The 13137-nt window shown below is 36.6% G+C and overlaps 1 long non-coding RNA gene across 1 annotated transcript in view; it reads left to right on the top strand.

Moving 5' to 3' along the window:
• The first annotated feature begins 9053 nt into the window (after positions 1-9053).
• LOC134655856 (uncharacterized) overlaps positions 9054-13137 on the top strand; it is a 113794-nt gene continuing 109710 nt past the window's right edge. The window contains exon 1 of the long non-coding RNA XR_010097466.1: positions 9054-9189. This is a non-coding gene — a long non-coding RNA (uncharacterized LOC134655856). The remainder of the gene's footprint in view (positions 9190-13137) is intronic.

The following is a 13137-nucleotide window of genomic DNA, read 5'->3' as shown; positions in this document are numbered from 1 at the left end:
TAATACCTACTAGTGTATAGTGTAAGACAGAGATAGTATGATTATCTCTGTCTTTGTTTGAAATGAGACAGTCCTTTGACAAACTATATATAATCTGGCAAAAACAACTTGTCAGTCAGTAGGAGCCAGGAAAATTATAGTCTTTCCTTTATTTTTACTTCTGCAGTAGCTGTTTAAGAAAGTGTCACACTTTTGAAGATAAATGTAGTGCGGTGGGCTGGTATCTCGGAGTTCGAGTTTCACCCGAGACAGTGATTTTTTTACACTTTTTCTTTATTTGTAAGCGTTCAAACTCAAACACCAAATTTACACATTAGGGTGTTTCACTTTTGTATAGAGAATAGTTATTTTCGATACAAGTGCGAAAAAGAGGAAATTCGAAACGAGTGGCGATAAATTAAAACACGACCGAAGGGAGTGTTTTAAATCGACACGAGTTGCGAATTACCTATTCGCACGTGTATCGAACAACGTTTTACAGTACATATGGCACTTTAAAGTTTCGACATACGCACGAAAAGTGCTATTTTACGCACTAGTGCGGAAAAGTAGCCCCATATGTACTGTAAAAAAAGTTGTAATATTTTTCCTGACTTTGCTCACCAATCGAGTCTCCCCAGTCTAAAAACTATCTACTATCTATTTAAATTTTCATAATAATCGATTAACGTTTAAAGGTTGCACATATTGAAAATGTGGAGGGAGAACCCCATACATTGCGTGAAAATTAACAATTTTTTTTAAAACAAAATTTATTGAACTGATACTAAAATCTAATGGAAAAACTGAATTTTGCGTCTAAAACACGATAAAACCACTTTTCCTTTGGAAACAGGTGAAAAAACTGAAAAATCTTCATTAGAACATTTATCGAGTAACCAAAACCCAAGTTAACTACTAATTTTAAAATTGATTTATATGTAGAAGGTTCAGTATCACACTACTCACCGCTTTGATGGTAGCCGCTTAAACCATTTTCTACCCTCCGATGTAGAGTCGTTGGTTATTTGAGAAAACTTTGTTGATGTTGTGCAACCTCTAAATATTGACCGATTTTAATTTTTTTTGGTATATAATATTTTTTAATCAGGAAGAACCAGAATTCGTGCAAAGTCAGATGAAAATCGAAAATTCGGAAAAATGAAACACCCTAACCGACATATAAGTGAGATAGCATCTAACTCATCCACGACGAAAGGTTTGACCATTTTCAGTTATCGTCTATAAAGATTCTGTTATATATGTCACCGTAAAATTGTAAACACTCGTCATATTATAATCTCGCTAGTTACATTATAAACTGACGGTAGGGAGATTATAATCTAACCTAACCTAACCTACGTTAGATTATAAACTAACGGGTTCACAATCTTACTGTGTCATATATAATACATAACTGAAATCAATGAGCGGCGCCCGCGCACGCGAGCCGTATAACATCGGCCATTTAACTCTGGCGCAATTTATTTCGACTATGTCCGCCTAAACCCGGTTAAGGCGATGCACTTACGGTTCGCCTAAATAGTATTATCTTTCTCTATCGCTCTTGCTTGTTCCAGCGATAGAGAGGCATATAAATGAAATGAAATGAAATGAAATGAAAATGAAATGAAATTTATTAATGTATGTTGAGAAAGGGTTACATATTAAGCTTAAATTAATTGCTACTCTAGTAGTCTCACCAGACTCTACCTTTTCAGGCGTACAATACATTTCACACACAATCACATTATACAATATCAATTTAAAATAATTATAACTAACTTAAATAAATAAAATAATATCAAAATTAAATTAACATTAAACTTTAAACATAAAAAGTGTCATTTAAAAAATCGTTTAAACTATAATAACATTTCTGTATGAGCCATTGTTTAACTAAGTTCTTAAATTTATAAAAATTGCATTCCTTAAACATGTCCGGTAACTTATTATAAATGGTTATACACATACAGTACGCATTTTTGGAGGAAAGTGCTAGCTTGACCGCGGGCTTATATAGTTTGTGCTTGTATTGCTCCCGGACTTGACGGGGTCGTAGCTGTTGTACTTCCATAAACTGGGTTTTATACTTGTGCACGAATAATGCAGTCTCCAAAATGTATAAACAAGGGAAAGTGAGAATACCATTATCTATAAAAATTGGTCGACATGAGTCCAGTTGCTCCATCCCAAAAATTGCTCTAATGCAGCGTTTTTGCACAAGAAATACCTGGTCTCTGTCTGTACTATTTCCCCATAAAACTACACCGTAGCGGAGAGTGGAATCTACGTACCCGTGATATGCAACTAATGCTGCCTGTATAGAGACAGTTCTTGCTATCCTGCTGAGTGCATAAATAAAGCTACTTATTCTAGAGCAGACTTTATCAACCTGCTTCTTCCAGTTACAGTGACAATCAATTATTATACCCAGAAACCTTGTATGATTGACTTCTTCAATAGGATCGTTTTCGGAAAATATGTTAAGATTATGTGAGTTACCCCGGTCAGTATGGAATTGCATATAATATATATATAGACGACCGAATGAAGAGGTTCGTGTAGGAAAGTAAGAAAGGTTTGTAGCTTCTACCGGCTACCTATATTACCTATATGCGAAGTGCGTTTTTATGATGATGTATGAGGCAAATGAGCAGACGAACCGCCTTAAGCAATTACCGTTGCCCATGGACACCTGCAGCGCCAGAGGGGTTGCAAGCTCGTTGCCGGCATTTAGGATAGGAGTACGCTCTTTTCTTGAAGGTTTGAAGGTCGTATCTATCCGGAAATACCGCGGGCGACATACATTTCATTCCATACTTGAGCAATAAGCGAAGATCATGATAGATGTTCGTGCACACAGAGTTGTCTAAGTACCCACAACACAAGCCTTATTGAGCTTACTGTGGGACTTAGTAAATTTGTGTAATAATGTCCTTTAATATTTGTTATTATTTATTTGCACCGGCATCATCATCATATACTTATACCACTTTTTTACGCTGCACGTTGGCTAGTGGTAGAATTGTTTGTTGTCACACATTGCGGAAAACCCGTATAGCAATCATTTCGCTATCAAATGCAAGCATCATAAGTCAATATTTTCTAGTTAGTGGCGATATTAGATATCACCACAACTAAGAAATTGGTAATAACATCTGAACCATTTAATGTACACATACGCAACACATACAAAAAACATACGCAATGCTACACTATGATTGGTCGAATTTATTTGTTGCCCACCATAATCCATACTAATTTATGGTGGGGAATAAAAAAAAATGTGAGACTTTGACAAGGACAAACAATAATAGCGCTTTCGCTGCTACTCCTACTGAAAGATACATAAAGACTATCCCGTTCGGTCATTGCCCCACCCCTCATGAATGGTCCAGTTAAAATATTAGGTTCATGTAAATAAGAAAGTTTTAAAACGTGACGTCATACGTGGCGTCATATATACGTTTGTATGCCGGTATATATGCAATTTAAGGCATACAAACAAGTTGTATGAAAAAACCGGCCAAGTGCGAGTCGGACTCGCGCACGGAGGGTTCCGCACCATCAACAAAAAATAGAGCAAAATAAGCAAAAAAAACAAGCAAAAAAACGACCACCCATCCAAGTACTGACCCCGCCCGACGTTGCTTAACTTCGGTCAAAAATCATGTTTGTTGTATGGGAGCCCCCACTTAAATCTTTATTTTATTCTGTTTTTAATATTTGTTGTTATAGCGGCAACAGAAATACATCATCTGTGAAAATTTCAACTGTCTAGCTATCACGGTTCGTGAGTCGTGAGATACAGCCTGGTGACAGACGGACGGACGGACGGACGAACGGACGGACGGACAGCAGAGTCTTAGTAATAGGGTCCCGTTTTTACCCTTTGGGTACGGAACCCTAAAAACGATTGCACATGACTTATAATATGACTTATTTTTGCTAGTTGGGACTACGTCATGCTGCCCCTTAACAGCCCGCAGAGCTCAATCAGACGAACGCAGATCAAAATGCAAATGCACATTTAGTCGTTTTGCGGCGAGGCACCGACCCACCATAAACTGCTAACAAATTATACACCGCGTTTATTTTTTAATTGCTACGGACCAACCAGCCAGCCACCGTCTTGCCGGGGGCATGGGGTCTATTTTTGAATTATGGCGCGCACACACGTGATTGGCTTGTAACTGTTCATTATGCAGGGCAACAATGGATTTAGTTTTGGATCGATTAATGATTGTGCTTGCAATGTTAAACATTGTAAGTGCGTACCTACACGTAGGTGCGCCCGGATCTGGCAAGTTAGTGTGTCTTTCGTGAATCGCTCGCGCTATGCACGTGAACAATAGGCTACATTCCCACTAGTCAAATATGCTTCTTTTTTAGAACTGTCAAAACGATTTGCTAATATGGAATTTATATGAAAACGAATGTAGTGACGTCACGGTAAACTCACCTATTTTTATATTTCAATCCGATTTATTAAATACAAATTGTGTTTAAAAATAGCTGCTGTCTATGTTTCTCTAATAATTATCTGGTGCTTTATTTCGTGCACGGTTTGAAATAATTTATTTTAAGTAAGTACAGGAAACATCCCTATTGGCACATATTTCCGTGTTTCGCGCGATTTCATAATACTCTATATACCTCTATTCTCTTTGGTACGGGTACTCTTATGTAAGTATACACGTAGAATTTTAATCTAAATGAGCTATGGTGTATGTTACGTTAGGTATTATGTTTTCCTTTCTCCAGACAACCGGTGATATGGGACGTACTTAATACAAATAATGTTTTAATTAAGTTTTGGCTCTGTGTTGATTTGAGTGACAAATATAAAGAATAAGTAAAACATTATTTTTTCTGCAACCCACACCGCCAAGTCAGTGTAGAGTTAGAAGCTTGGCTCTACATGAGGTCTCTTAATTTTTTGACAGTGCGAGCAATACTCGTATGGTCTCGTCTTAGTAACATTTCAGATGAAAATGTTTTTGGTGGTGGTGGTGGTGTATTCGTATTTTCCATTGAAACAATATTCATAATTGTCTACCTGGTGCCGCTTCAAGAACTAACAGGTCTACCTATAGCTACAAAATGGATCTTTCATACGACTGTTTTTCGAATTAACAGTCGAAAGAGTGAACTTATACGACTTAGTTTGCTAGTTGGGAACAGACCGGTCCTATAAGGCTTACTGACGAAGATTACCTACCTAAATAATTGAAATCAACCCATCAGTCGCGTTTCCCGGCCATCTTGGAACCATAGAGAATACGGGTATTTTATCTGCGCGCCATCGCTGCAATTACTTCCTAATTGCGGAGCCCAGCGTGAGGCCACGCCTCGGCGGACAACAGCCAGAAATTGTACTTTATATTCTAATTTTGAATTGCTTGCTTTCTTGTATAAAATAAAACCATGACTTGATGGAGAATTGTATTATATGTAAAAAAAAAATTTGGAGAAGGCCAAAAAACGACATAGAACCATTTTAATTCAGGATTATCAGTGTGGATGCGATGTCGCGCCCGTAAAGGGTTAACCTTTTGGACGCCAATGACCGATATATACGCACCGCAGGTCCAACGCGAAAGACGTATTAATCGGTCATAGACCACAGAGCAACATAAAACTAGGTGCATATGCATTAAAGTTCAATTTCAGTTTTGACACTTCGGTGGCGTGGCGTCTGAGAGACAGCTTTTGATTTGACACGGCGTGGAAAAGGTTAAATAACATTTAAGTCGATTATACCATGTTCGTGCATTGCGATATTTTTTTTCCGGATTTCTGCAGGACATGCATTAGGTACCTATCACTTGATAAGCTTATGGTGGGATTATTTACGTTTTTACGTTATGATAAAAGCGTGTAAAAATTACTTACCTACTATTTTCGTCTTTCTGTTACGCTATACTTTTCATTTTATCTAAGACAGATCGTTTCCATTGGGTGGATTCTCCGGTAGTTCTAGTACCTAGTCTAATATCCTTGGTCTAAACCACGGATTTAGAGTTAATAAACTGGATCGAGTACATTGACCAAAAAGTGTGTCCACATGAGAAGTCAAACTAGAGCCCTGCATCTCGTTCTAATTAGGGTGACCATAAGACATCTGTATGTGGGATATTAGGATAACATGGAATATATCAGTAGGGTGTGTCATTTTCTAAATAAAGTGAAATTTTAAGTGGTCAGGTTTTTTTTTCATTTGTAGTCGGCCTCTTTCGCACTCACTCATGGTATGTTCATAAAGGTAGGCTTCCCTTTTGTCCACTTCAGTTTTTTTTAAGTGTAAGCGTCATTGAAGATCTGTTTAGCAAATATGACGTTTTTTTTAAAGTTGGTGCCTTTTTTCTATTGACGGAAATGTGTCCTACCTGTAAAGAATCGATGTCATATATAAACAGTTTGACACACCTAACAAAATATTATGTATAAATGAGAGTCTGTAATGTTTAAGGAGTTAAGCACTTTGGTTGTAAATTTTGGCAATTGAAGGGATGTTTACAAAAACAACATACCTGACTACACTGGTTGACACCTGAAACGATTAACAATGTTCTTAAAAAAGTGTCAACCGGTCTAAGCAGTTATGTTGTTTTTGTAAACATCCCTTCAATTATTCTACAACAAATCTTAAATTAAACATGCCGAAATAAAGACATAAGGTACCTATTATGTTAAACTTACTTTTACATTACCTACGTTAATAATAAGAATTCCGTGAGACCGATTCAAAACGTGCCGACATCATAGTCACCCTAATGAGTTTGACAATGTTGTCTTGTATTTTTATAGTAAAATGTAATAATTGTGGTTTTCTTGTGAAACAATATTCCACAATTAGCAATTATTTCACTCCAACAACCTTTAACACAACATTTCTTCACAATTTTGAAGAAATTTCGCATTCACGTGTTTTGAAGAAATGTCATCAAGTTGGGGATACCAATTAATATTTAAAGTTACTACAACTTCTACCATACTAAAATTTAGTTTTTTTTGCTGTGTATGCGCTTGGTTTAATCAGTTAATAATATTGGCATCATAATTATTTACAAATTACTTAAAAGATATCAGAACTGTAGTCTGAATATAGCACTAAAATTCTATAAGAAGGTAATTAAATTCAGTAGTTTATTGATATAATTTCTACCACAATGGTATCTTTTTAACATTGGCAACATGTGCGAGTGAGACACAGGGCTCGGGTTTTTCTATCTCAAGTGGACCGTTTTCTCTAGTCTGGTACGAACAACTTTCTGTCTCGGTGATAAGGTTCAAATTAGTATGGCAAAAAAAGTGACAACTCGCTCCAGTTTAAAAAATATAACTTCATGGTCTAAACTAAATAAGTAGGTATCATAAAGAAATACTGGATTAACAAAAATTAAGCTGGGCTTCATTTCTTTAAGTTTGGATGATAAACGCATGTTTTGTGGTTTAATCTAACTGTTACGGAAATAGAGATCGTTAAGCTTATAATTGTTTACATCGCTTAATTTGAAAATTCGAACGCATCACAACAAAGCAGTTAAAATTTAACGCTTAGTTAAGACTCGTCTATGGCCACCGTCGACTTATAAATATGCATAGAGTAATTTTTGAAAAGCGAACACTTAATAAGTGAGGTGCGGTCCTCGGGCGGACGCTAAATTGCTTCTTCGGTTATTATTCTCCCCATCGCCAATCCTATCCATTTAAAACCAATTATGTTTTATTATAGTCAGAGGAGGAGAGGAAATTACCAACACGCCGTCCGAAAAGGACGGGCGCATGCCGCGTCCACAGACAAGAAAGCGTAAGCGTAACTTTTTTTAAAAGAGCGCGTACAGGCACGGGCGCGCTGTCTTGGAGCCGGGTCGTGAATGGAGGTCTAATGGACGCTTGGAAATATAAAATTAAATCGGATATAATGAGTTACATAGGCTATCACGATTCGACGGGTCGTGGAAGGCTTTTGTTCTTGAGGCCGTTGACCCGGCCGGTTCCTTCGCGTGATTATGCGTCTGTAATTAAAATCTAACTTTTTGTGCTTTGTTTCACGAGGCTTTTTAATGTTTGACAGGAGATGAAAGCTATACGGCTCGCTGGGTCTATTAAGTTGATATCGGTACTTTGCCCGTGTTGTACTGAGTGTTAACTGTTAAGAAATAGACAAAGACGGGTTTTTATAATAACGGAAATCCGATAAAATTCTTTGACTGTTTCTCTCAAGCCACAGAACATGTAATTCCCAAGCGACATGCCTGTACTGCTTACCAGCATTTAATTAAACTTATGAATAGTGTTATCAATTCACCTGCAATAGGTAATTCAATAGGTGCCCATCTTAAATACCGATGCCCGCAAACCTACGTGAAACTGAAACAATCTATTTGTGATGTAAATAGAGCTAAAAATCATAAGATGACTAAAAATTGGTCAGGAATCAGGATTATTTATCAACACAGACAAGAGGTTAAGTTATCCAAAACAATCGAGGTAATTCCAATGAATAGTCTGTACTTTTAACAATCTCTCATCTTCAGCTAATTGTATGTAATGACGCCTACATTAACATTAACAACATGACAAATAATTATACCATAACAAAAGAGTAACTGTGAAAAGAACAGCTAACATTTTGACAACTATCATTGACATGGAGCTGTCATATCTTCTAAAAACCGAAACAAATGGCGTAGAATTTAATTGTTGTTAATTTAAATCGGTAATTATCGCCCCGGGCAGAACTGTGATGGCGCGGGCGATCACATTATAATTATTAGCCGTCATTTTTATGGTGGGTTTACATGCTTACATAAACATAAATAAATATTTAATATTTTCATCCCCTTTGTAGCTTGGGACCCGGGTAATGTCCTTAAACTACGTCCAAAAGAGAGATATAGTGTGTCAAAGGTCTGTTTGATTTCAAACATAGACAGAGAGAATCATACCTACTATCTTTGTCTTACACTAGTACTAGCACCCAAAAGAAAAGGATGTGTATAGTTTTTTTTGTTCCTATTTACTGACAAGATTTGGTTGACCCAGTATATGAGCCAGGATCCAAATCTAGAGCAGAGCGCAACTGGGGAAGTACCTCCACCTTCCAGAAAACCGCAGCCAGATAACACTAGACCCTACTAGTGTTGTTTTCCTGCCGGTGAGTATGGTTCCCAGAGCTTAACGAGGGTGCGGAGTGTTAGGGTCGGCAATTCGCATGTAACACCTCCGAAGTTGCAGGCGGTCGTAGGCTACGGAGACTGCTGACCGCTTCGGAGCGTCTATTTCCGAAAATATTAACTTTATCGTTTTGAGAGACCTATCCAAAAACAGTTTTTTGTATTTTTTATTTTACCGTTCTGTCTCTATACCTATATACATGATTAATCCATGCCAAATTGCAGCTTTCTAGCACTAACGATCACGGAGCATAGCCGCGGGCGGACAGACGGACATGGCGAAACTATAAGGGTTTCTAGTTGACTACGAAACCCTAAAAAAGTTATTTGATTGAAAAATATTTGACGAATCCCATAGGGGCTTATAGTGTCATTCAATAGAACTTGCTAACTATGTAAACAAACCGCCATACTAAAATTGACACTGAATGTCAAATTACTAGTAACTTTTGTTTACAAAGTTAGTGTTAGGGTCGGCAATTCGCATGTAACACCTCCGAAGTTGCAGGCGGTCGTAGGCTACGGAGACTGCTGACCGCTTCGGAGCGTCTATTTCCGAAAATATTAACTTTATCGTTTTGAGAGACCTATCCAAAAACAGTTTTTTGTATTTTTTATTTTACCGTTCTGTCTCTATACCTATATACATGATTAATCCATGCCAAATTGCAGCTTTCTAGCACTAACGATCACGGAGCATAGCCGCGGGCGGACAGACGGACATGGCGAAACTATAAGGGTTTCTAGTTGACTACGAAACCCTAAAAAAGTTATTTGATTGAAAAATATTTGACGAATCCCATAGGGGCTTATAGTGTCATTCAATAGAACTTGCTAACTATGTAAACAAACCGCCATACTAAAATTGACACTGAATGTCAAATTACTAGTAACTTTTGTTTACAAAGTTAGCAAGTTCTATTGAATCACACTTTATATATGTAGTTTGGCTAGGGACTGTCTCATTTCAAACATATACTTGGTCAACCAGATCTTGACAGTAGAAAAAGGTGGCAAATTTGAAAAATGTAGGCGCGAAGGGATATCGTCTCATAGAAAATTTGATTTTCGCGCCTTTTTTTACTGATAAGATTTGGTTGACCAGCTTTAGACAAAGAGAATATATCATACTGTCTTTGTCTTACGCTAGTACTAGCACCAAAAGGGACAAAAGAAAGCGATGAGTAGTTAAGTATAGTATATATATACTTGGTCAACCAGATCTTGACAATAGAAAAAGGCGGCAAATTTGAAAAATGTAGGCGCGAAGGGATATCGTCCCATAGAAAATTTGAATTTCGCGCCTTTTTTTACTGACAAGATTTGGTTGACCAGCTATAGTTTGTTTTTGTTCTTATTTCCTGACAAATTGGATTTTGGCAAACTATAGTTTGCCTTATTTTGACATGCATGTAAACCCGCCATGAAGCACACTCAATTTTTATGTAAATTGTCTCTGGCCGTTTTACTTTTAATGGACGGCTAGAGCCGCTAGAGGGCGCGTGCGTCGAGTCGATTCCTAGACTTATTTTAATGAAGTTGTACTTATTGTTGTATTGTAATAACAGGGATGTTATATATGGATATTTTATTTTGACAGTCGAATTCGTCTTCGAGAATCAGAATCTCAAATCTAGAATTTAAACTTTTGTGAGTAATTTCATGTATTTTTAGTAGACATGTGTATTTTTATTTTTGTGCGAGTGACTAAAAATACATGAGTTAAATCGTAAAACTACCTTAATACTAATTCTTTTAAGGACTTATAAGACGCACGTAGTAATGCAAAATAATGTAGTGACAATCTGAAGTATATGCCGCTGTAAAGAGCTATATGAACACCTTCTACTCCTATTTTTAACATTTCTGATAAAGCTACGAAGTCGACATTTGGCGTGATAATGTTTAATAACTTTAGCTATAAATTCAATGGTTTCCGAGAGAGATTTCCGCAAGTTATTAAGGTAGCTGCAGTACGCGTCACTGCCCCGACACCTTTTGTAAGATGTCCAATAATATTTTCACCTCAGCAGCTCGAACAAGGGTACTTTGCTACTTAAAAACAGTGAGCAAAATCGCATTTTGCTCACTGAGTGAGACAAAATGAGCAAAATGCGATTTTGCTCACTGTTTTTAAGTAGCAAAGTACCCTTGTTCGAGCTGCTGAGGTGAAAACTTAATTGTTGGTATATCTTAAGAAAACATGAGTGAATAGAGGTAAGTGATGAAGAAGGAATACATTTTTCGGGTTCTCTAATATGTTCTCACTGCTGAGGTGAAAAGTTTTGTGAACTACACGAGATTAAAGTTATTTACATCTCGTGCGCTTTTGAGTCCCTTACTACGCTCAAGATTCTAAATTCACGAGCGTAGCGAGCGTAGTATAGAATCTTTCGCTTGCACGGGACTCAAAATAAGCACTCGAAGAAATATCAAACTTTGATCTCTTGTTGTATAAATAACTATTTTTTGAATGTAATAGTTTTTTAACATTACTTTTTCAGTTACAATTAAATAGGCACCTTTAAAGATAGTCTTGCAATGTTGCAATGAACGCGAAATCTCACAGAAACGCATAAGTAAACCTATAACTGAATCACATTTAAATACCAAACACAAACAGCACAGTGCAAGACTCCATAACCGATTCAAAAAGGTCTTTTTACTACGCGTTTATAGTGAGTAAAGCTTTTCTTCCACTAAAGATGGGAATTAGCTTACAATGCATGCACGGGAGGCTTTGATGTGCCGACGGGCTATCGGGACACATGCAAACTTACTTTTTGTAAAAAACCGGGTAAACATGGTAGTTTATAGGCGAGTTGAGGGACTTTTTTTTGTAGTATTGTAAGCAAACTAATATTATAAATGTGAAAGTAACTCTTGTCAGTCTTACCTACCTATTTCTTCACGCTTAAACCGCTGAATTTGGTTTGGAGATAGTTTGAGGTCGGGGGAGGACATAGGACAGTTTTTATCAGTCATCGTCATCATTGTAGGAAGACGAAGTCGAGGGCAGATATAGTTCGTTTTAGCATTAGAAAAAAGGTAAAAAATCTTGACGTGTCTTTTTATTGAAAAACACTTGAAAAATAATTCACGGCAAATATGTAACAATTATGAATCATATACGATTATTTACATTCTTTTGCTCTCATAAGTGCCGTTACTGATTTTTTTAAAGCATTTTTCAATTAAAAGACACCTCAAGATCGCGTAGGTAGTCTTTTTCTAATGCTAAAAAAACGAACTTTAGTCTTGATACGATTTTATAATAATATAGTTTACTTTGTAGTTAGAAAGACAGTCAGCGAGTATCAGTCTTAAAAACTACAAGATATCATGGGCTTACAGTTTAATTCCACAAACATAAAGTAAAAAAAAAAAACATATTTCCTCACAACTTAGAAACGAACCAACATTGTTGTTTTCTGCGCTTCTACTAAGTTCCGCTATTCAACACTAGGTGGCGCTTGGAGTATCGTTTTCAACCATTTTTCAGCTAACATCATCGTCTGCGTATAAAAATAAACATTTTAAATATTTAATCATTTCTGTTCTCATTTCCTAATTACTTATGATACATTTTATGATTATTTAAATGTTATACTTTTTCGTTGTTCGTAAGTTATCGTAAACTTATTAAGGTGATAAAATTGGTACTGGAAGAAAGTAAGTATTAAATCGGATTATGGGTCAATTTATAGTTTAAATAGGTACTAAGTTACAGGTAATAAAGGAAGAACATAACGTTGACAAACTCAAGAGCAGGTGCGGCGCCATTTTTATGGGGCCCGTTCCAAATAACGTCCGTTTTATGCTTGAGCCGTACGTGGTACTGCTGAACTAGGTATTTACCGTTTACTGAGGTCAGAAATCGGTATTTTTAGATGCCAGTTTACTAAAAATCTAGTATTGTTCTTAAAATTGGTACTTAAAACAACCCATTACAATAATAAAATATTGTGTTAAT

The sequence above is a fragment of the Cydia amplana genome, chromosome 17 (assembly GCF_948474715.1).
Source record: "Cydia amplana chromosome 17, ilCydAmpl1.1, whole genome shotgun sequence".
In the NCBI taxonomy this organism is placed as follows: Eukaryota; Metazoa; Arthropoda; class Insecta; order Lepidoptera; family Tortricidae; genus Cydia; species Cydia amplana.
The sequence above is the reverse complement of the archived record's forward strand: the minus strand, read 5'-3'. Positions and strand labels throughout refer to the sequence as shown.